General features: G+C 44.0%; 1 long non-coding RNA gene across 6 annotated transcripts in view; it reads left to right on the top strand.

The window, feature by feature from the left end:
* The window catches only part of LOC116281945 (uncharacterized), a 522,270-nt gene that overhangs the window by 237,122 nt on the left and 261,340 nt on the right, over window positions 1-23,808 (top strand). For all 6 annotated transcript variants that reach the window (XR_012076303.1, XR_012076301.1, XR_012076302.1 and 3 more), the window contains one exon: window positions 14,859-14,937. This is a non-coding gene — a long non-coding RNA (uncharacterized lncRNA). The remainder of the gene's footprint in view (window positions 1-14,858; window positions 14,938-23,808) is intronic.

Here is a 23,808-nt window from a genome sequence, read left to right as displayed (position 1 = left end):
GTTAAAGCCTACAGAGGAAATACAACAGGGTGATGTCTTAGAGGACGACTGGGGGTGGCAGCTGACGTTCAGCCCTCTCTTCCCACTACTCAGCAATCGAACACGACATTGCCTGTGGAGCACTCTGCTGAGTGGTCCCTGGGCCAGATGCTCAGCTCAGGTAAAACGAGGGTATCTATTGTCAAAAACAGTTGGAAGGTACACCCTATGTGTTTATCCCTGTTGGAGCTACACAATTTATATTAGTACATTAAAGGCATTGATACTGCAGTAAAGGCATTTTTATTTTGCTTAAGCCAGCATTTCCCCGATTTTTTTTTCTTCATAGAACTTTTTATCTACCTTTTCATATTTAGCACTCATTAACATTCCATGAAACCCAGGTCTGTGGAATAAGCTTTGAGATACATTGATTGTATCAAATGGTGTTTATTCTCAGCAAAATTCTTATCTTATCTCACAGAGAAGCTGATCCACGTGGCATTGCTAAGCCATAAAATTTAAGCAGAGCAGAAATAACGTCATTGAGTGAGCCTGTAATGAGCTTACTTTCTTAACTTCTTAATTCAGCTCACTGCCCCCTCCCATAAAAATTATTAAATATCTAATATGTTCTAGTAAATGTTCTAGGACAGAACAAAATTCAGTCCCTTCCACCATCTGCAAGTCCTGTGGGATCATCGCAATAGCTTCCTCCCGGGCTTCCCTACAATTTCTGGTCCACAGAGCAGGGGAGCCAGAGTGCGCCTTTACAAGCTCAGGCAAATTGTACCCTGGCTTCATCCACTTTCCCCAGTGGCTCTTCATCTCACACAAAGCAAGAGCCAAAATCATTTCCAGCGGTCTGTAACCCAGCTGTCACAAGCTCTAGCCACTAGCCGCGTGTGGGCTTTTGACATGAAAATTGTTTGCAACCGAATAGAATTCGAAATGGATAGCCCACCTCCCTTAGTTGTGCTCGCCACACCTCGAGTGCTCCACAGGCACTTGTGGCTGGTGGCTACCGCCATGGGCAACTCTGATATACAGCATTTCAGTTCTGTGTGGTGTCGCGTGCTGCCCTGTGATGTCTGGTCTCTGTTGTTCTTCTCTCATCCTCTACTGACCTTGCCTTTCATCCTTCTGCTCCAACCATCAGTGGCCACATGGCTCATCTCCTTGCCTCTTGTATTTCTTTTCCCATCTGTCACCTCCTCAGTGATGCTCTCGTGGCTACCCTATTTAAAACTGCAGTGCCTGTTTCTTATCTTACCATGTCCTCTCTGTCACCTTACTTTATTTTTCCCATCTGGGGTACCTACGCCTTACATACTTATTTACTGTTTGTTTATTCCCCAAGGGTAGAGATTTTTGTCTGTTCCGTTCACTGCTGCATCCCAGCGCATATCCCTGGGACATAGTAGGTGCTTGATAAACATCTTTGGGTGAATGAAGTAGCTTCATGGAGAAAGATACCACAGGGACAGCCCAATAACAAGAGCATAAGCAGATACAGATTCATGGCGATGTGCCACGGAGGAAAAAAATGAAGCCATTGTATGGAAAGTGTTACCTCTCCATTTTTAGCAGTCAGGAAAACTCAGGCTCAGGAAAGTTAAATAAATGGTCCATGATCATAATCACTGCGGGCCAGCCAGGAGTTGAAGCCCCATCCAGAGTGGTGCCAGTTAATGCTTCACAACCGACTCTCTGAAGAAAAGAGAAAGCCGCAACTTGAAGCATTTGCCTATTTCTGTGGTGTAAATGCTCCCACCACGGCTGATTTCGGGGTACCAACAGGATGCTGTTGACCACGGAGCTGGGAAGAGACGCGTATAAGTCTGCTCTCCTGAGCTGTGTGCGTCCCAGTGCACCACTGCGTCTCACCTTGAAGCCCCGCCTCATCCCGCTGTACCATGCGGCCCGTGGAAAGAAGCAGGCCGACCCCTCTAACGAACGCCCACTTTCCAGACACCAAGTGACCGCTACACTCTGGCATCCTTGACTCTTTTCAATACCCCCATCCTGCAAAACCATTGGGTCTGCCCTCGCCCCGTTTGAATTACGGCATTTTTCTCCTAAGAGGATTATGCTTATTTGACTTTTCAGAGAAAGTTGCTCTCAGAGGAGTCTTCTCTCTGCGGTGGCCTCTGAGACGGCTGCCCGGAAGGAGCAGGTAATCCTGTCGGACCTTTGGGACTTGGGTGGACTACTTTTTAATTGATAATTCCATGTTTCTATAATAAGGGGCCTCCTTAATAACAGCCTGCCACATCACACAGGATGATCGCTAATTTAGGTTTCTCAGGCTTCCTGGCTGTAATGAGCTCTAATAAGCCCAAGACTTGTCAGAGACTCAGAAGAGCCCATCCCCCCCCCCCCCCCCCCCCGTAAGCAATGCTTTCCCTCCATCCCTGGACACAACTCACCATACTCTTAAAAATATTAATAAGTGTGACTGGGATGTTCACCCCTTTCCAAATAAAACATAAAGTCCTGGTTTCATTAAGCCAAGCTATTAAATTAAGAAAGTGTTTTTAATTATCTGAGCATTTCAGGGAGCTCATAAAACATTTAAGGACCTCACAGGGGTGGTGCTGAAGCCCTTTCAGAGTGAATTAGAGCTTTGACTTCAGGAGCTGGACGGGAAGGGCTTGGGGCCCACAGCTGCGGATTCCGTTTGGCCCAGAACATCGACCTGCCGAAACGGGAGAAGCTGCGGGTCTTCCGGTTTGGGGGGTGGGGTGGGGTGGGTTGCGTCTGTGTCCAAGCTACCGGAGAAACCAGCTCAACTTCTTGTAGTGGAAAAAAAGAAAAAAAAAATCTAACAAACCAAAAATAACAAACATGTCCCTTGCACCTGGCTCTCTGCAGGGAGCTGTGGGTTTAAAAGGCTGCTGCTGCTTATTAAAGAGTCTCTCGTGTCCTCAGCGCGCTAGTATTTACATTATCTGATGCCATCCTTATCCAGGTCATGTGAGGCACCTGTTGTCCCCACTTGCTAGGTGAGGAAACTGAGAAAATTACCCGTGATAGGCAGCCAGACCCCAGAAAGACACCCGGTTCTGTCTGGCCCAAGCCCCAGGAACCTCACACTGCTGAGTAAGTTGTAGCTCACACTCTGATGCCACAAAATAGTTACTACCATCATTACTATTATTGAATAATAAATACCACTTAGGGTGCCAGGCAGAATGCTCTGCCCTCTGCATAGCTTATTCAACTTAATCTTCTTCATGACCCCATGAAACCCCTGTACAACAAATGAAGATGCTGAGTCACAGAGAGAGGTCACATAACTTTTACAGGGCTCCACCTCCCGTGCTCGAGGTGGGATGTGTGCCGGGACTCCTGAATCCCAAATCTGCAGTCTTATTCACTCTGACCCTCCAAACCCCAACTGAGTCTATCTCGTCTGCTACCCACTCGGTACTTTGTTAAGCGGCTGAGTATTAGGTTGTAACTCAGCACACACAGAACAGGAAAGGTGTTTTTCTTTACAATCCAGACCTAAGTGTCCTTTCCAGTCTCCTCTTTTTTTTTCCTTCTCCTGTGTTCTCTTGTCACTCCAGCTAATTCACCTGCTCCGAATATGCCTTTGTAGTAATTGGATGAATGGCTCATTTTTAAATGATAAAACTGGGCTAGTAACATTCTTTTTTTGAAACCATAGTTTCCTAACCAGTACCATGTACAGGTTGCTGGGATGTTGATGCCCAAGGCCACCGGATGGCTGGGTCTGAGTGTCCTGAGTCCACTAGTCTCTGGCCACAAGCAGCTTCATTTATATCCCTGGTGTGCTGCTCCGATATCATTAGTGCAGGCGCCACGCTGGGTAATTATTAAGTCTCTCATTTCAAAATATCTAGTAGAATCCATTTTTCACCTCCCAGAGTGACCAAAAAAAGCGATCTTTTGGCAAGGTTGTGGAGAACAGGCTCTTGTGAGTGAGAGTGTCATTTAAAACCCCCACGGATGGCAATTTAGCAACATTTGTCCAAATTGCAATTGTTTAGGCCCAGCCATCCCTCTTGTAGGATTTTACCCTTTAGCTAGACTTGCTCCCAGTGCTATATGTACATTACTATTTGCTGCAATATTGTTTAAAATAGTAAAGAAGGGAGGGAGGGAAGAAAGGAAAAGAAAAGAAAAGAAAAGGGAAACAACCAATGGCTTTGTGAATGGGGAAGAATAGAACGGAATATGACGTAGCTATAAAAATGAGGCGTCAGTTTGTGGCCTGGAACGGAATGATCTTTAAAGTATATTGTTCAGTGAAAAGAGGAAGCAAGCCACAGATCTGTGTACATATTGTACTACCCTTTGTGGAAAATTGAGAAGATGACGTATGTGTGGATGTGCTCAAATAGGCTTTAAAAATCTCTTAAAGTGAATGGAGGTGAAGACTGAGTATGAGGAGGGAACTGGGTGGACAGAGGACAGAGTTGGGTGGAGAATTTATTCTGTATACATTTTTAGAATTTCGACCTATGAATCAAGTGTATTACCTATGCAAAACTCACAGGAGACAGATTGTGGCAGGAGGATGGGGTAACAGAGAGTGGGGAGAAAAGTTCTAGATGGAAGGGATATCAGGTGCCAACAGGAGCCTGGTATTTTCAGGGAACTGAGGGAGCGTCAGAAGCAGAGGGGAAAAGGGAGGCCAGAGCATGCCTTACCAGGACTTTTTGAAGATTTTTGGATCATTATGCTCAGAGTAATTGAAGGGTTCTGAGCAGGCAGGGGGTGCTTTGATCACATTTGCATCTCAGAAGGACCATTCTGACTATATGGAGAGCCAGTTGGGAGAGATGCTGTCTTTGTCCAGGTGACAGCCCAGCCAAGAGGCTGCTGCGTTAGAGTAGGGGGGTGGCCATGACAAAGAAGTGACAGTGTCCTGGTGATCTGGTTGGGAAATGAATCGATGGACCCTGGGGAGGGATTAGATACAGAGGCAAGGGAAACGGAGGTAGTGAGGGTTTTGTCTAAGGACTGGTTTGTGGGACCAGTTCTTGAGAGAAGGCAGGTGTGTGTGGGTGGGAGGGGGGTACTTGAGTATAATCTTAGGCATGTTGGATCCAAGTCTCTGTGATACTTCACAGAGGAGACGGCAAAGACGTGGTTGGAGGCAGAATTCTGGAATGCACAGGAGTCTGACCGTAGTCAGGAGACGTGTACACTGGTAGAAATTGAGGGTGTGCACCCAGGATGGAATTTTCTAGGACAAAACTAGTAATTATGCCTTCTTCCCAGAGATGTGAGCAGAGCCCGGTCATTTATATGCAAGCACCATCCACATAATAGGTGCTTCTTGGATGTCTAGCTGATCCGTTACAGAGGAGCAGTGAACAGCAGACAGCAATTATAGGGTTACTTGCTCTCTCTTCATCTCTGTTCTTCCCACTGCCTCCCCTCCAGGCTGGGTGGCCTGTCTCCTACCCCTTAAGTCTCTCTCAAGACCACCCACAGAGTCCCTCACCCTGGCGATGTCACTCCTGCAGCTTAGAGGTGAGCAGGTGATACCTCCCTCTTTCTGAGTACCTCCCAGCCCAGCAAGCAGCAGTCTCCAGGAATAATTGATATTACAGAAAACACAGGGCCGGGTGCCAGCTTCACATTCTCTAAACATTGAATGATTCCACCTTTCAGTTTCATCAAAGCCAAGCTTGGAAACTCCCCGATGACCCACTGCTAACAAATCGCAGTATGCCTGCTTTAGCTCGACTGCTCCTCAGTGTTCCGGGTGGTGGATGAGACCTTTGGCTGGACGACAGCAGCCAGGTGGCCTCTTTGGTGCCTTTGTGCCCACACGGAGGGCTCCAGTTTGGCACGCTGGGTGAACCCTCACTCTTGCAGGGGATCAGCCGGCAACGCTGGCTCGAGCATCCGGAGGTTGGCACGAGCTACCTTTTAAAATGTGTTTGTTTAAGCTGTCAAGACAGGACACAGCTGTTTGTGACAGCAAAAATGAAACGCAGGACAGTCCTGCTGGCATGGTAGCAGCAAGGAGGTTGGGGTTCTATCACGAGAATGTCAAGGCCACTGGGGGTTGTGGGTGAAAGAGGCGGGAGGGGGAGGGCTTGCAGGGGGCCTGGGAAAATGGGCAGAATGGGAACCTAAGAGACAACAGATACAGGGCAGGCAATGTAATAGGGGGGCTGGGGAGAGGCAGTTAGGGACAAAGGTAGGGACACAGAGAGGCAGAGATAAAGGAAGCCAGAGATCAGAGGTATGCACATGCACACAAAGACGAAAAATGAATTTGGGGGTGCACAGCCAGCTTCTCCAACTTCAGGCCCCTGAGCTGGGTTCAAAGGTGCTGAAAGAGACACTACTTGGCTTTCGCGGTTGGTTTGATTATTGACCAAAGTGAGCCTTGTTGAATGGTGAGCCCCACAGGATATGTTGTTATTAACTGCAGTAATAGGAGTAGCCGTCGTGGTGGAATTAGAACTTGCTTCTATGTAGAGCGTTACAGGTCCCTGGCAGCAGCGATCCAAGGTAGACTTGATCATCTCTGCTGGGAATTCAGTAGCTGAGACAGTCGTGTCACATGTAGAAATTCACCCAGCTGGTGGGGAACAGAGCTGCACTCTGTTTGGGAGACCACTCCTCTCCCATTCCTTGTTGTTCAGGAAGGGCTGACCTTGCTGGCTGGCGCACAACGAGGCCTGGCCAGTCAGAGTGCAGCATTTTCCCGTCCATCACGACTGGTTCCGCCACGGTGGGGCCGGGTCGGGCCAGAGGCCGCCCTCGGCATTGTGAGCCAGAACTGTCATGAAAAAGGACTCTTTCTCCAGGCCTCCCAGCTATATGGACGAGATGAGGTACTGCAGCTTACAGCATCTTCCCCAGATGTTTGGAGGAGATGTGTGCTGATTTTAAAAATGAAAACAGACAACATTGAAGCCCCAGGACCCAGTGTCTCTCAGCAGCCTTCTGAGAATGACTTTTCAGTCAGGTGGGCCGACCCGGGCCTTGGTTTTGGCTTCTGTTGAGTTTGGCTTCCATCCTTTACAACTGGAAGAGTCCTGATAAATGCGTCCTTAGTTAATTTCCCCCTTTGAACTGTTTAAATCAGGATGCTTTGTTTTCTACTCCTCACATCCACACAGGCTTTAATTCACAGTTCTCTGCCATAGACATTAAGAAGCAAGACTGACTCTAAAAATATTCCTGCTATTTGGAGCCTCTGAGGGTCATTTCTTTACTCAGTGCAGCATCTAAGTGACCTTCCAGGTTCACCAAAACGTGATCATGCTTGAAGGCAGGGTCTGTTTCCACAGGGTTTTTTTTTTTTTTTTAAATCTTTGCTTAGACCGTACCTAAAGCCCACTCTGACTCACAGACATAGGAGATAAACTTATGGTTACCAGGAGGGGAAGGTGGGAGGAGGGGATAAATTGGGAGTTTGGGATTGCCAGATACAACTACTATGTACAGAATAGGTAAACAACAAGGTCCTACAGTAGAGCACAGGGAACTATATTCAGTGGCTTGTAGTAACCTGTAATGAAACAGAATATGAAAAAAGATATATATATATATCTGAATCACTATGCTGTACACCGGAAATTAATACATTGTAAATCAACTATACTTCAATTTAAAAAATAGGGAAAAAAATAAAGCCCACACTGCACGAGCAGGGAATTCAAACGCAGAGGACTTACGTGCGAAAGGGATGAACTGTTCTCTGAATGGAAGCTGCTTCTACTTGGTGTCTTAACAGCAGTTAGCTATTGCTGCATAGCACACAGCTGAAAACCCTGTGGCTCAAAGCAGCGCAGATGCACTCAGCTCTGAATTTGCAGCTGGTTAGGTGGCTCTAGTGGGTCGAGCCGGGCTTGGTAGAACTCACCTGTTTGTCTGAGGTCAGGTGTGGGTTGAGCCAGGCAGCTTTGCCGACCCTGACTGGGTTCTCCGTGTTCTGGACTCTGCCTCACACGTTTTCTCATCTTCCAGCAGGCAAGTCCAGGCTTGTTCTCAAGCTGCAGACGCAGCCATGAGACAGAGTACGTGGAAACGTCCCTTTTAACTCCTGCTTCTATTGAGTTTGCTTCTGTCCTGCCTGCTGAAGCCCAGAGTCTGTAGAAAGGCATTGCTAAAGGCCATAGATAGACGAGTATCATCTGATGTCTTTAGTGAACATTCAGAAAGTCTCAGAAAAGAACAGATTTCACCACTGGGCTGTCAAATGCTAATTGCTGATGTGAGGCACTGAGAGTCGAGAACTTCCCATGGGGGTAGGTGGGCAGCTCAGGCGTGGGGAAGTAGACCTTTCAGCTCATACTTGGGAAGGAATTTAGAACTGTATGAGTTCCTTTTCTGTTGGAAGTATTTCACATAGAGAACTGTTTTGTCAGTCTTCTATAACTGCCTCTAATCCCCTTTTTTCATGCCAGGACCCTTTTCTCATCTTTTCAGGAAAGAGGGTCCTCAAAGAACTTATAGTCCAAAATGGGAAGCAGACACAGAAACAGAAAATTTCCAGATCAAAAAAAAAAATAAGGGCCGAGGCAGAATCAGCCCATCATGCTAAGGGAGGCCAGAGGCAGAGCATTTAGCCTGAGCAGGCAAACCATTTAGAGAAATCTATTTTAAATTGATTGTTTTATTTGCTGGATTTTATATTGACATGTTTTGCTTTGTTCTCAATGTGTTCTGGGACTGCAGCCTATTCATTTATTATTAAGAGAACAGTAATTATTTCCAGGAGCTCTTGAGAATACATTTTGCTTCCCCTTTGCCTGATCTCTGCTGATTCTGGTGTAACCTTCACATCTCTGAGGACGTCTGTGGCAGGAAGGGACAATCCCTGCGTGTCCAGTGAAATGCACCAAAGACCCCACTCTGGAAGGAAGGCTTGCAGACCACTGCTTCTCAAACTTTAATGAGCACTTGGGTCCCTTGGGCTCTTGCCAAAATGCAGATTCTGCTTCAGGGGTTCTGGGGTGAGGCTTGAGGTTCTGTTTTTCTCATCAGCTCCCAGGCAATGCTGCTGTTGCTGGTCTGTGGACCACATTTTGAGTAGGAAGATTGTAGCAGGGCTGAACAGAGACCTCGTACTAGTCCAGTGATTTCTCTACTGGTCCTCGTATCATGCCCATGGACCAGACTAGCTCGATGTTGATTCTAGCTTAATGTTACACAAGAGTTGCCTACCTCCTTTTGGATGCAATGATTGACACTATTAATTTCTTCCTATTACAGCTCTTCTGGCTTGGTTAATTTCCCCCGAATCTTTTAGCACCTTCCTGCTTCCTTACTTGAAAATCCTAGTAAAGCTGCAGGATTGGAGTTGGAGCGAGGCCAGTCATGGCATGAAGCACTAACATTGACATTTAAGATCATCACTAGTCTCTTAGCTTGAGTTCCCACCCAGAAACTTGGCACCCTCTCTTTAGGATGCAGTTTGAAAAAGCCACAAGCAATTAGCCCTTATGCAAACTACCTCCTCCTCAGTTTCCTCAGCTGCGAAATGGGAATAGCCGCGCCTGCCTCGTGGGGTTTTAATTAAGATAAAGGTTGTGATATAATAGGTTTAAACTACTTAGCTCAAGATCTGCCATGGGCAAAGTGCTCCATAAAGGATAGTTCTTTTTATTTTAACATCTAGAGGGTGAATCCTAAAGTCCAGGATCCACTGGGGGAATCTAGGCTCATATCTCTAACAGCTCATTATGGATAAGAGGAGGTTGAGTCCAGTAGGGGATAAAGTATAAATAGCTAACACAGAGAAAACACACAAGGCTGGCTCCCAAAAGAGCCCCTGTGATGTGAGTTAAGTGGACCGTGCAACTAAACAGCACAGTAGCTCTTGGGTGTCCCTACTCCTGGGACTCCCCTAGACTCCTTCCTCTGCTATAATGCCTCTCCAGCCTCCTCGCTGTGAGTGTGGCTTGTACCTGTGTATACCACCCAACACGTGTCCAGAATTAGTTTCATCCTAATGTTTACATTTTCTAAGCAGTCTGGATCACCTGGAATTTTATTCCTGTTTCCTAAGTTTTTCCATCATTGTAGAATATGAATATTCTATTAAGTATTATAGAATTTAATTTATTCAGTTAGTCAACAAATATTTAGTGAGCATCCCCTATATACCAGCCACAGTCCTTGGACAGGACACATCCAAGGATGCAGAGCTGAACAAAGCAGAGAAAGGTCCTGTCCTTACGAAACTTAAATGTATTTTGCCAAAGTGATGTACATTTTTCACTGAGTCAGGAATCAAAATGGTGACTAGAATGAATCCCAGCCCAGGAGAGATTCCAGTAGAGGTCTCAGGAGAATGCATATAGTAGATACTTGTTTGTGGACTTTATTGAATCTGTGAACATATAATTGTGAGGAATAAAAAGAGAAGATGGGATAGAAGAGAGATGGGGTGGGTGGCTTCACCAGGAGCCATTCCATTCAGGAGCTAGTCACTCACTCATTTATGGAAATGACCAGGACATGTGCTCCATACTCAACAAAAGAATGAGCTTGGACCATGTGCTGGCTATTATAATTGGAAAGACAAACACTGCAGTAAATGGGGCAGATAATTCCACCTTCATCAAGCTTACTGTCCAGCTAAACATTCTTTCTTGGTTCTTCCTGTGTCTAAATGAGCTCAGAGCCTCTTACCATATCAGCTCAGATGCTGAAAAGTCTGTCCTGATCACAAATTTCACTGGACATATTTAGATACCTTTCCAAAACAACATGGTCCATAATGACAAGTTGACTCTTCAAAGTTTCTAAGTCTTAAATCTTGAAACTGAGTTTTCAACTAAGCTGATAAATGAGGAACCAATATTATTTTATTCCTCAATTTAACTTCAACTGACAATATGTCACCCATTCCATCTTGGGCTATATTTTTGTTAAATTAGGGTTTCTCAACCTTGGCACTATTGCCATTTGGGGCCAGATGATTCTTTGTTGTGAGAGGCTGTCTTGTACACGGCAGGATGTTTAGCAGCCTCCCTGGTGTCTACCTACTGGATGCCAGGGGCTTTCCCCTCAACTGTGACAATAGAAAATGTCTCCAGGAATTACCAAATGTCCCCTAGGGGACCAGTGGTCGCCTCGTTGGGAAACACTGCTTTACATGTGTCTATGCTTTCAAATAATGACAGGGGGTTTTGAGTTGCACCTGATCTGGTACTGAGTATTGGTTCTGCTGCACACAAGCTATGTGACGTTGGACAGGCCTGGCCTGAGGGTCACCTTCTGCATCTGAACAAAGGGGTAATGAAGTCCATCAGCTGACGCTGTGGTGAGGTTTAAGCGATGACATGTGTAAGGGACCTGGACAGTGTGGAAGCTCAATGGCTGTGATCTCTTGTATTCTTTGCTAATATAATTGACCATTGCCCAAAACTATGTGTTTGGAAAGTGTGTGTGCGTGCGCGTGCGCGCGCACGTGCACACGTGTGCTCCAGGTCAGGGATATCTTGCTGGGAAAGCACTGACCTCCGGGTGGCTCACGAACTCCCTGGCAGGTGACAGAGTGCGGTGCCGAGCAGTACTTCAGAGCACCAGCTTTGGAGTGAGGCCGGCCTGGATTCCACTCCTGGGTCAACGTCTACTGGTTCTGTGATACTTTCGGTCGAGTTGTGTACCCTCTCCCCTCAGTTTCCTTATCCGACAAACGAAGACAGTTAACAGTACTTGTCTCACAGAGTCACCGTGCTGTGAGGATTCAGTGAGATCATGAACGGGAAGCAGCCCCGTGCTTTTGGGCCCCGTCAAGTTGGCTCAGTAACCATTAATTGTTGTTGCTGTTATTATTGGTGTTATTTCACCCGTGGGTGCCTCCCTGGGGCAACTTTAAAGCAGATAGTGGCCTCTTTCCGGGGGGGTTTCCTATCTTGCCAGAGTAGCTCAGTCAACAGCTTCCCTAATGAGCTCAAGACTCCATCAGCGGGACCCTTTGTTTTCCTAGTGACTCTCTATCAACAGGGTTTCAGTTCCCGCATCTACATTACATACCAATTGCACATTCACTCGCCTGCAAGGGACTCAATTGCTACAATGGAGTAAATGCTATTCATTGTTAAAACAGGGTAAATGCCTATTTCTTTTACACAATGGAAGAAACTGTTGTGGCCTATTAAGTAAATAACTATAAATAACACACTATAAAATGCTTTACATGTGCCTTGCCGCGCTGAAATGCAACGCTCTAAAGTAGCTGTTATGGCTGGGTAAATTATACGTGTTTTTAAACACTGTCCAAAATACATATTTACACGTACTTAAAATCCTACACTAAACAGTCGCTATAGCAACTGGGAAAACACAAAAGCCTTATTAGGCATTCTTTGTAGTATTTTTAGGAGTTTAATCATTAGGAGAAAGCTCATAGGCCACGTAGACACCAGGGAACGCGAAGAAAGCAAGTCTTTAGAGGAACAAAAGAATGAGGCTGGCTTTGAACCTGGTGGGAGAGGATTTTATTTTTTTAAACTAATAATCACCAAGGGCCTTCTCTTTGTAAAGGCAGTGCTGTGTTTGGGGGACATCAGACACAATTTTGGAATTACAATCTGGTTTCTCAACAGAGAAGAGAGATTCTTCAATTAACATATTTGAGCAAAAGATCACTTTCAATTTTTCCTCTTTAGTCACAGCAAGAAGAGATTTCCTTGCCATTCAAGAGGGAAGTAATGTGTACAGTCAGTGCTGAGCCTGAGTCATATAACTCTCTGAAGGGAAATTCTGATGGTTTCACTGGGGTGAAGCCACATTCCGTCACTTGAGTACTGTATTTGTCTGATGGTCCGTGGCGTGCGGCAGTAACAGTGTGCCTTGGAAGTATCAGTGACTTAACACTGCAGAAGTTTCTTTGTTGTTCATTCTTACATGTCCTTTGCCAGTTGGTGGAGTTTCTGCTCTGTGCTGTTACCTGGGGACTCAAGGGGACTCTATCCTTGTGTGATGCCACCACTCAAACACTTGCTTCTGCAATAGGGGAAGAGAGAGTTAGAAGGTGACTTGAGGGCCCAGGAGCAGCAAACCTCATTTCCACACATTCCCCACTGGCCAGAACTCAAATCATTTAGTTCCAACCAGCCTGCTACCAAGACTGGAAAGATAGGGGAGCACATGAAATATTTACTGAACACTGAACATCTTTGGGGAAAAAAAACTTTCCTTAAGTGTCAGAACTGTGCCAGATACTTTATACTGCTTGATCTTATTGTTAAAACAACTCTGCAGTGTAAAACTACCCCATTCACTGCTGGAGAAATAGGCTCAGATATCTTATATGGTTTGCTTAAGGTCACTCAACGAAAAATTGGAATCTAAATCTAGGTCAATCTAAAGCTGAACACGAGTTAGTCTGTGGCCCAGCAGTTCCACTCCCAAGTACTCTTCCAGAAATGCACACATATGTTCAACAAAAGACACGTTCTTAGATGTTTGTGGAGGCATGCTTCATAATAGTCCCAGACCAGGAACCATCCAACTTCCAGCAACAATGGAATAGACAGATTGATTGTGGCATATCAATGCAATGGAACACTACATAGTACTGAAAATGAATGAATGGTATCTACATGCAGACATGGATAAATATCACAAATACTACCTTGAATCAAGGAAGTCAGATACAAAAGAGACTATACTGTATGGTTTCATACTGTATTATTTGATAGCATGCAGATTAATCTTTGGGGATAGAAGTCAGGATAATGATTACCTTGGAGTTCTGTTTTTCTTGTAACGTTCATTTATCCAGATGCTAGTTATATGGTGTGTTCAGTTTGTGTAAATGTGTCTAGTTGCACAGTTCTAATTTTGAATATGGCTCTATATATGTTATAAATATATGTTCAATATAAGTATAAATACGACAAAAGTCAACTTAAAAAAAAACAACTTGTAAAGATATAAATTATAGGTTCAGATCAAATTGATTCCACAGCCCTGTCTTTCATCACGTGGCATCCATCTCTCCCCAACTACATTAAAGCAAAGCTCATACCCACCCTTAGACAGTCCAACTTGATTACCTACCCCTGTCACATAGCCCAAACATTAAGGTGCCTCCTTAGAATCATGGTTTAGATAGAAACTTTCAGCAAATTTGAAAGAATTGTCAAAGTCAATTGACAATTCACTCTAATACTGACTTTGGTAATAAGAGTTTTCTTTCTTGACGTCAAATGTAAACCTGGGATCTCCGGATGCTAGAGGGAAACACTGTGGAGTCTGCTTTCTCCTCAGGCTAGAGGAGTGGACGTGGTCGGGTGGAGAGAGAAGACAACCTATATTACAAAAAACCCCACACTACGAAGGAACAATCAGATAGATTGGGGCTGGGGATGTTTCCATCCATTTTATTTGGAGCCATCATAAAGCTCAAACACCACTGCACCTACCCAGCTCAAGTGAACTCGCAGCTGAAAGGGTAATCCCATTGTTTCTCTCAGCCCCTGCCCCATCCCCTTAACACACCCAACACCAAAACAGCAATTTGGCAGAGCCCTGACTGCCAGCGGACAACGCTGTCTTAGGGAAGGTATTAGTGGTAAGTCCTCAAGCTGTTTTATAAGCACCTCCTAGGTTGGCAGCAGAAGGCTAAACACAAAATTGCAAGATGAGCTTGAATTTAATTTTGCTGTTTTCATCTGTCATCACATTATGACGGTGCGGTGGTGTGGGCTTTACAGAAGGTGCAGGGCAGGGGTATAACACTCCTACTGGGAAGGGCTTCTCTCCCATCTGTTCCTGTTTTGGAAGAAATGCTTGAGGGATCATGGTTTTCAGAGATCCAGTGGGAGTTGCCAGAGGCCACTCTTAAGACCTGTTTCTGTGTATTCTTTGTTCATTCATTTATTTATTCCACATGTTTTTACCAAGCACCCATTGTGTTTTAGGTGCTGTGTGTGGCCCATGAACAAAGAAGATATACTTTCTGCCCTTGAGAAACTTGTGATCCAGAGACAGACTAGACTAGTAAGTGAGAAATTTTTAAGAAATACCAAGAAATACTGCAAGTGGGATTAAATAGTGCACTATACAAGCACGTAGGAGAATTGGTCACCAAGCCTTACAGAATGAAATCATTTTTGGAGGTAATGACATCTGGGCTAAAACATGAATAGTCTAGTGAGGCTGTTCTGGACACCCTCCGTGTACCGATCACTGTGCTGGACTGTGGAAATATAAGGGTGGAGAGAGGCTGGTCTGAATAATGAGGTAGAGTGTAGTTTGACAAGGGATAAAGAAAAGCAAATGGACTGTTTCGATAGATTCATGAAATTCATTAGGGTATTTTGGGGCCAGCTTGGTGGAGATGATGTCTGGGGAGTTAATTCTGGACAAATGAGTAGCAGTTAGGGGAAAAAGCGTGGAGGGAGAAAAATACAGGATGTTCTAAGAAAGAAAACAGCATAAGCGAGGCAGAGGCACGAAACGGTGGACCTACAATGGGTACTTTGTATGTTTCAGTGCGGTGTAATTGACGTGTGTAGCTCGAAGCTGGGGCCGTGGAATCTGGGACATGCTCCATGTGGAAATTACAGTGAGCCAGAGTAATGTTGGAGAATCACCAGCTGGTAGTAGAGGCGATTTGATCACATTGTGCTTGATAAGGATCCCCATAATACCACTATGGTGACAGGATGAAATCTGAAATCCAAATTAGCATGACCGCTACACCAGTGGTACCCACAAGTCTATGCCTTCCCCTTTCCCACAGCCTTCTGGGCTGTTAGAAACACAAAATCTAACCCCAGAAAATGACCACTTGGGACAGAACAACCTGTTACCCTGTTCCCCCTGTAGACACACGGCCTTGGTGTGGATTTGTACAACTGTGTTTAGGACTGATAATAGAATCATTGTGTGGTTTTTTTTTAATCCCTTCCATGCCACAAACCAAGAAAAAAAATCATAATAAAATTTTACAAGTTAGCTGCCACCAGGAATAAACAAGAGAGCACTATAAGAAATGAATCAGAGGCTCTAACTGAATCTCCTCTCAGGACAATAACTCTAATGCAAAGCCAGGGTCTGAGGAGGTCGCAGTGGAAAGGTCTCCTGGGGCATTTCCGAGGAGAAAGGAGATATTCTACCCCTGTCATCTCCACTTCATGTCCTAATATGTCTGTGGATGTGCAGAGAAAACATAATCTGCAGCCTCTGCTCTGAATCAGGGTTGGGATAACCAGGGCCATTAAGGCATCCCCAAGGATCACAGAATTAACCCTCTGTGAACCCGGGGAAGCCACGGCTGCTAACGCACCAGAAGAAAGTTGCTTGATTCTAATCACAGCTGAGCCAGAATGTCACTTGCCATTAAGTTCAATTGGCATTTTTTTTTCATTTTTAAATTACAAGATTACTTTTAAATTGTGTACAGGAGCTCATAACTGCTGTCCATTGGAGGTAATCGGGAGTGATTTCATTTTACCCATGGACAGGCTGCCTCTCCTGGAGTCTTTGTTCATTAAGCCTCCGTCTGTCTCCAGTTCCATTTAGGTATCAATGAGGAATAAATTGTGTAGCACAGAAGATACTATATGTTTGCTTTTAGAGTCACCTCCATTGTTGGCTGGTGATTCTTTAGAGCAGGCTGGATTCCCCTGGAACCTGTCCACGTATATGTGGCAAATATGCATTCTGTACGTTGCCTGGGCAGTCTTTTTGACAGAGATGGCTGCGTTGGGCTGACCCCATAAACTCTCCAAAAACAGCACTTGGAAAGACAGATCTAAACCTCTAGGCATTCTTTGTTGCCTCCAATTGAAGCAGCCATAGTAGAACTGCATATAGACCACATCTTAGCATTACTCATCCATTCATACACTTGTTCATTCATTCATTCATTTGACATAATTACTGTGCGTCTGTTGTGTGTAAGACATTGAGCCTGGCACTGTGAGCTACAGTGGTGAGCTACGGTATAGCGGTAACTGGGCAAAATTAAACAGGCTCTTCCATTACAGAGTAGAGAAAATCAGAGGCCCAACCAAGGTGCATTTATTACAGGGTCCGGGGCACAGGCCAAGCTCCTAGGAGAGAGCTCCATCTGAGCTGGGTGGTGAAAGTTGAAAGAGTTTCACTGGCTGAAGTAGCTACTCGTGCCAGGGTCTAGGGCTGAGAGGGAAGTTCAGAGAGCGTGAAAATGGATAAAAGGTGTGCGGCTATGAAGCAGGCAGAGCAGCGGGCCAGGTTGTTAAGGAAGGATGTAGGTGGAGGAAGTCAGGGATCATAGCACAAGGGGCTTTGTAAGCTCTGTTCTTAAGCATCTACATTGTTGTCGGGGCAGAGGAGAAGAGAGGAGAGATGTGAGTAGCCAGGCACTGTGGAAACATCACTGTGGATGTTGCACTCACAGTCTGTGACTGGCTCTGTTGGGTCTGATGGGTTTGCAAGCCTGATGGGACCCTGTATGCAATATCCCTTCCCCCAGAAGCCACCTCTTGCCAGCTGCACTCTTTGATTTTGATCTTTCCCCACAAGAATACCCTCTGTACTCCATTTATCTCAATTCTGCATGTGATGGAATAGAGTTTCAGTAAGAACCCATTGAAAGAGGCTCACAGCCAACAGTTGAAGACCTGATAAGAGCATTAACACCCATGGCCCAACACCCTAGCCAGGGGCCCCTCGTAAGCAGAGCAAGTGTTTGGATTTGCCATGGCAAAGTGACTTCCATGGCCGCATTGTCAAGTCCTTCTTTACTGATAGAAAAGGTTTAAAAACCTGGCTTATGAGTTGTAAGCTGGCATATGTTGGAGAGAGACCTGGACTTGGAGTCTCAAGATTTAAGTCTGAATTCAGTTATGTCACCTAATAACTTAGACCCCTCTAAGACATAGAGGCCCCATTTTTTTCCATCTAAAAAAAACCTTACTGTAGGACATTTCTTGGATGAATGAAAGTGAGATAGTACTGGAGAAGCCCTGAGCTCTCTGGGCTTAGTCTCCTCATCTATAAAATGAGAAGGTTGGGTTAGATCCTTTGAACTCTTTCTGGTTCAAGTAATCTATAAACTCCTTGACGTTAACCTACTTGGGATGCTGGTACTGACCAATGTGCTAAATATAGGAAAAATTGGTTCGGTATCTGATAAAGCCAAAGGACAATGAAGAAAAGATTTCTGAGAGAAGAAACCCTCATGGCTACTCTGGCCCCATAAAAATTGCTCTCATCCAGAAGTCAGGTGATGGAAGAACGCTTATTTGCTCCTGTCACAGGCTTTACTTGACTTTTGTGGCGAAGACTTGGTCTCAGAGGATGCAGCTGACAGCAAATTTCCTGTAAGACCACTTTGCACTGTAGGAAAAAAAACTGTTTTATCCTTTTATGATATCTCATGAAACACTGTTGATGCCCTGTTGATGCAAAAAACGCTTCACGTTTCTTCTCGAGTAAGGACTCAAAGAGAGGGGATTGTGAGCACAGAAAATCTGATATCTGATATTGAATAAATGTTCCTGCTGGCTTCTGAAAGGTGATTCGATTTGTAATTTAAACCCCTCTGGGAATGACCCCCTCTATAGAGTACCTTTGATGTATATACATTCTGTCCTTGCCGTATTTAAAGAATTTGTTCTTTCTTAGTAGGTAGACATTGGCATTGCTCAGTATTTAATGACTCAGCTGATTGGCCTTTACTGTGTTGATACAGCTAAAAATAGCCACATGGGGAACCGTTCCAAAGATAGGAGGATGGAAAGTTTTGGGGAGTAGGTATCTCATCTATTCAGGAATGACTTAAATATGCCCAGTCACAGCTAAAGTGTCCCTTGGCCACAGTGGGGTATCTTCTGTGTTGTTGGGACCCGGAGCCTGATGTTTTCTGTATTACCCATATTTTCTCTTTTGGTGCTTAAGAGAAGACCGACTATGATGTTGATCACATAGGACCATCCAGATACCTATCCTGGAACACAGTCCTCAAACCTTAGGAAGTAAAGCTGCAAATCAGCTACTCAAGATGATGTGGGATGATTAGAGAGCCAGAATTTCAGCGACATTTTCTCCGGGCATCTGGGGTCACCTCTCTGTAGGTGGCTTCCCCAGCATGCAGCCCCCTGACATGCATTTTGCTATATGTAGTCTTTCCTTTGAGGTCCATCTCTTAGCTTGGGCTTCACTTTCCCAGGGGATAGAAACCCAGTTGCTTGCTCACCTCTACTGTATATTGTCTGGCACATAGTAGGTATGCAAAATAATTTCCAGTAAAGGGTAGAGATCTGTTAGTGTTGCATTTTAACTGTCTGTGTGCTTCACTCGATTGTAAGGTCCTTCAATTAGAGACTTAATTTCTTTTTTAAGTGCTGCATTAGAACAGTGTTGGTTGTTAGCGCTCAATAATTACTTACTTAATGAATGAGTGAGTGAATGCATACACATTAATCAAACAAAAACAAAAGCAACAACTTAAAAGGGAAGAAGGTGATCAGACTGGTTACCTAATACCTTTGCACTCAAACTCCACTACCCAGAACCAAAAAATTATGCTAAAAAAGGTTGTTAAATTAGTCCATCTATTTCTTTATTTTGAATCATGAATCCACTTGGTATGCATGAATATATTTTAAGAAATATGGCACTAAAACCATTCCAGTATCTACTGCTTTTTTTAAAAAAAAACACTCTATTGAGATATAATTGACATACAATAAAATACACATTTTAAAAATGTACAATTTAGTAAGTTTTGATATGTGTAGACTCTACTAGGGGAACCATTACACAAGATGACACACATATCCATCACCCCTCAAAGGCAACCGCTGATCTGCTTTCTGTCAGTATACATTAGTTTGTATTTTCTAGAATTTTATGTAAATGAAATTATACAGTATGTTCTTGTTTCTGTTTAGCTTCCTTCACTCACCACAATTATTTTGAGACTAATCCATGTTGCAGTGTGTAACCAGAGTTCATTCTTGCTTTGCTGAGAAATACCCCATTGTTATGACTATACCTCTGTTTAACCTGCGGTGGGATATTTGGGGAGTTTCCAGTTTGGGGCTATTACAAACTAGGCTTCTGTGGACATTCGTGTAAAAGACTTTGTGTGCACAAATAATTTTCTTTCTCTTAGGCAAATACCTAAGAATGGAATGGTTGGATCATATGATAGATGGATGCTTAACTCTTTAAGAGATTGCCCAAGTTATTTTCCAAAGTAGTTGTACCATTTTGCATTCCCACCAGCAGCGTATGAGAATTTAAGTTCTTTCACATCCTTTCCAAGACTTGCTGTGATGGGTGATTTTAATCTTAGCCGTTCTCGTGGATATGTGGTGGTATCTCCTTGGAGTTTTAGTCTTCATGTCCCTGATGACTAAGGGTATTGGGCAACTCTGCACGTGCTTACTCATTACTCATGTTTCTTTTTATTTGTTGGGTTGTTTTCTCTTTAGTGACTTTCAAGAGGTCTTTATATATTTTGAATACAAATTCTTTACGAAGTATATGACTTGCAAATATCCCCTCTCGGTTTGTGGCTTGTCCTTTCATTCACTTAACAGTGTCTTTTGAAGAGCAGTCATTTAAATTTTTATGAAGTCCAGTTTATCAGTTTGTTCCTTACAGATTGTGCTTCTCATGTCCCTTCTGAGAAATCCTTACCTAACCCAGGATCAGAAAGGCTTTCTTCTATGTTTTCTTCTTGAAGTTTTATAGTTTTAGCTTTTATATTTAGGCCTATGATCCATTTTCAGTTAATATAATGTATTCTTAAAGGCATGGAACAAAGTTAATATTTTTATATGCATATTCAGTTGTTCTAGCACCATTTGTTGTAAAGATTACCCTTCGAAGAGGGGAGGGTAGAGCTCAAGTGGTAGAGCACATGCTTAGCAGGCAGGAGGTCCTGAGTTCAATCCCCAGCACCTCCTCTAAAAAGAAAGAAATAAACTTAAGTACCTCCCAACCCTTAAAAAAAAGAGTAGCCTTCATCCACTGAATTGCCTTTGTCTCATGCAGAAAACTAGTTGCCTGTACATTTATTATTGGAGCTGTATTCTGAATCTTGAAATCTTAATCTCGACATCTTGGGGTGTTAGCTGTACAACTTTATTCTTTTTAAAAGTTATTTTGGCTATATTAGTTCTTCTGCATTTCCATATGACTTTTAGAATATAATCAATTTCTACCATAATTAACCAGTGCTAGCCAAACAACCCATTTTGTAGGGTTGGGTATTTCTGAGAGATGAATTGAGCGTGAAGATGGTCAATGCCTGATCACATCAGATGGACCACTGGCTGCTGGCATTCATGTGTGCTGATGTGGATAGCCTGGCCGTTTCTTGCTCTTCCTTGAAGGACTGAGTGCAGGTGAAAGTCTTCAGTCAGCCTCAGTGTGCCCAGTCGCTTCAGCGATAAGAAGGAAAGCCTTAGGGAAGGTCTTCTCCGGCAGCCTGGTTCAGTACGTGAGAAGCTGCCTGTTCCTGCCGAATACCAGCCGGGCACATCCTTCTGAATAGATCTGTTCGGACATGGTGGCTTCTTTCCTTTTCTTTTTCCAGAAGCTGAAAATACCCCTTGATAGCTCAACGGAGAAGAATAAATTGTCCCCGTGTATTTACACAGAGGAGAAAGATTTTCTTCATTGTATTTGCAATTCCGTCTCATGAGATGACCTCCATTTTCATAATCCTTCATGGAGTGTCATGATTTAAAAAGCTTTCTCTCCCTGCTGTTTCTGTTAAAAGGTTTTCTGGTGCGATTCTTGGGAAGTCAAATTCTGCATTTAAATGTTGTATTTTTGCAGATGTAATATATAAGAGACCGTACTTCTGGCCTGTTTTTCTTCCTGGGAGAGTAGCACGCAATTCCACCCTCCTGCATATATTGTTAACCAAGCCGCGAGAGTGTACAGCAGCTTTAATAGCAAAGCAATTGTGATTACATCTTGCCCGTAATTGCGTTTATTTGCTCACATATGTCCAAGAAGGCAAGCATTAGCCAGACCGTATGGGTATGTGTTTGTGCAAGGAAAATCATCTGGCAGATTGACGGTGAGGAAAATAGCTTTCAGCCACGTAAGTCTCTCCTGTCATGGACACTTGCAAAGACTGTCAGGGCTTACTTAGTTTTTTTTTTTTTGCTTTCATGGTTCTGAAATCAATTGCATTTGGAAAGCAGGGGAATTTATTATGGGTGATGGATTTGCATCAAAATAATCAAAATATTGGGGGCTGCTTATAACAAGATGCACGTCTGTGATCCAAAATAGATGAAAGTTGAGAAGTGCTATGGTTCAAAGCAGCTTTAGAAATGGCTACTGTCCCATCAAAGGAAAAGGATGTATGCAGCTTCTCAGGGAATTCAGAGGAAAATCAGAGGATTACACGTGTGAAAGAATTTTTGGTCTGCGTCATTGAGCTGTCCCTAAGAAGGATGAGAAAGTGGTGGGAATGGCATTGGTTTTTGTGAGACAGATGAGTTTGGCTGGGCCACTTATAAGTCAAGACTTTGGAGAAGTTCATTTACTCCTCTGCCTTCATTTGCTTATGACTAGAATGGGGGTAGCAACACTGAGTTTACTGGGCTGTTTTCTCATTTGTTACTCACTGGGCTATAAATAAATTTCTGACTCTTTGGGTCACTGCTGTACCCTCAGAAGCTGACACAATTCCTGGAGCATCATACTTTCTCAGTGAATTTTTTTGAATAAATGAATGTCAATTACTTGATAATATGCACAAGTCAACACATGGTATTGTGATTGCTGTTGTAATAAATTACCACAAACTTCGTGACTTAAAACAAACACAAGTATTTTATCTCACAGCCCCGGAGGTCAGAAAGTCCTGAAATCAAGGTGTCAGAAGGTTGTGCTCCTTCCAGAAACTCTAGGGCCTTTTCCAGCTTCTGGAATCTGCCAGCATTCCTTGGCCCATGGCCCCTTCCTCTGTCTTCAAAACCAGCTGTATGGTATCATCAAACCTCTCTCTGTCTCTGATTTTCTGTCTCTCTTTTATAAGAATCCTTGTGATTACAGTGGGTGCACTGGATAATCCCGGATAATCTTGCCGTCTCAAGATCCTTAACTGAGTCACATTTGCAGAGTCCCCCTTTGCCACATAAGATAGCATATTACGTGGGATTAGGGATTAGGATGTGGACATCTTTGGGAGGGGTGTCATGATTCTGTCTACCACGAGTCTCTCTTATGGAATAAAACCCTCACTGTTTATTATTGCCACTTCTTTGTATTACCTGTTTGAAAGTTCCTGTTGAGGGCTTTTCCCACAAATAACAGTCAAACCCCCAGATTCTTCTGACTCCTTGGCAATGGCCCAGGGATGCCGGACACCACCCATGCTCCTTTAGGCCTCAGCTGATGGTGATTTATCTCACCCACATTGGGAGTTAGGAGGGCATTTTGTTGGGTTGAATAAGTTTCTCTCAGCACCTAACAGAGGGTTTGGCATGCAATATGTGATTGTGGAATGAATGAGTAAATCACTGTTGAAAATGTAACAGGCTACCTTCTAAGATCCCTTCTAAAGATGAGGGATGCCTTATAGAAAATTCTTTGTAACCAGCAGAAGAACAGCACTTAGCAATGCGTATACATGTCCTAGGACTTTCTTGTCAAGAAAACGATGTGATGGTTCAGTGCCTCTCTTCCCTTGGGCTGAGAAATCTTCAAACACAGGGATAGAGTCCTCAAGGCCTGAAGCTTGCTGATGTGTTGCCTGAAAAATCTGTGAAATAGAATTAAATTGTGTGAGTAATCAAATAATTCATGGAGCAGCCAAGATCTTCTACATATTTTGGGCTAGGAGAGTGTTAAAGTATCCTCACATTGAAACTTTTATCCATTATTTAGAGTTTTTGTGGCCATGTCTAA

This window comes from Vicugna pacos, chromosome 9, assembly GCF_048564905.1.
Source record: "Vicugna pacos chromosome 9, VicPac4, whole genome shotgun sequence".
NCBI lineage: Eukaryota > Metazoa > Chordata > Mammalia > Artiodactyla > Camelidae > Vicugna > Vicugna pacos.
The sequence above is the reverse complement of the archived record's forward strand: the minus strand, read 5'-3'. Positions and strand labels throughout refer to the sequence as shown.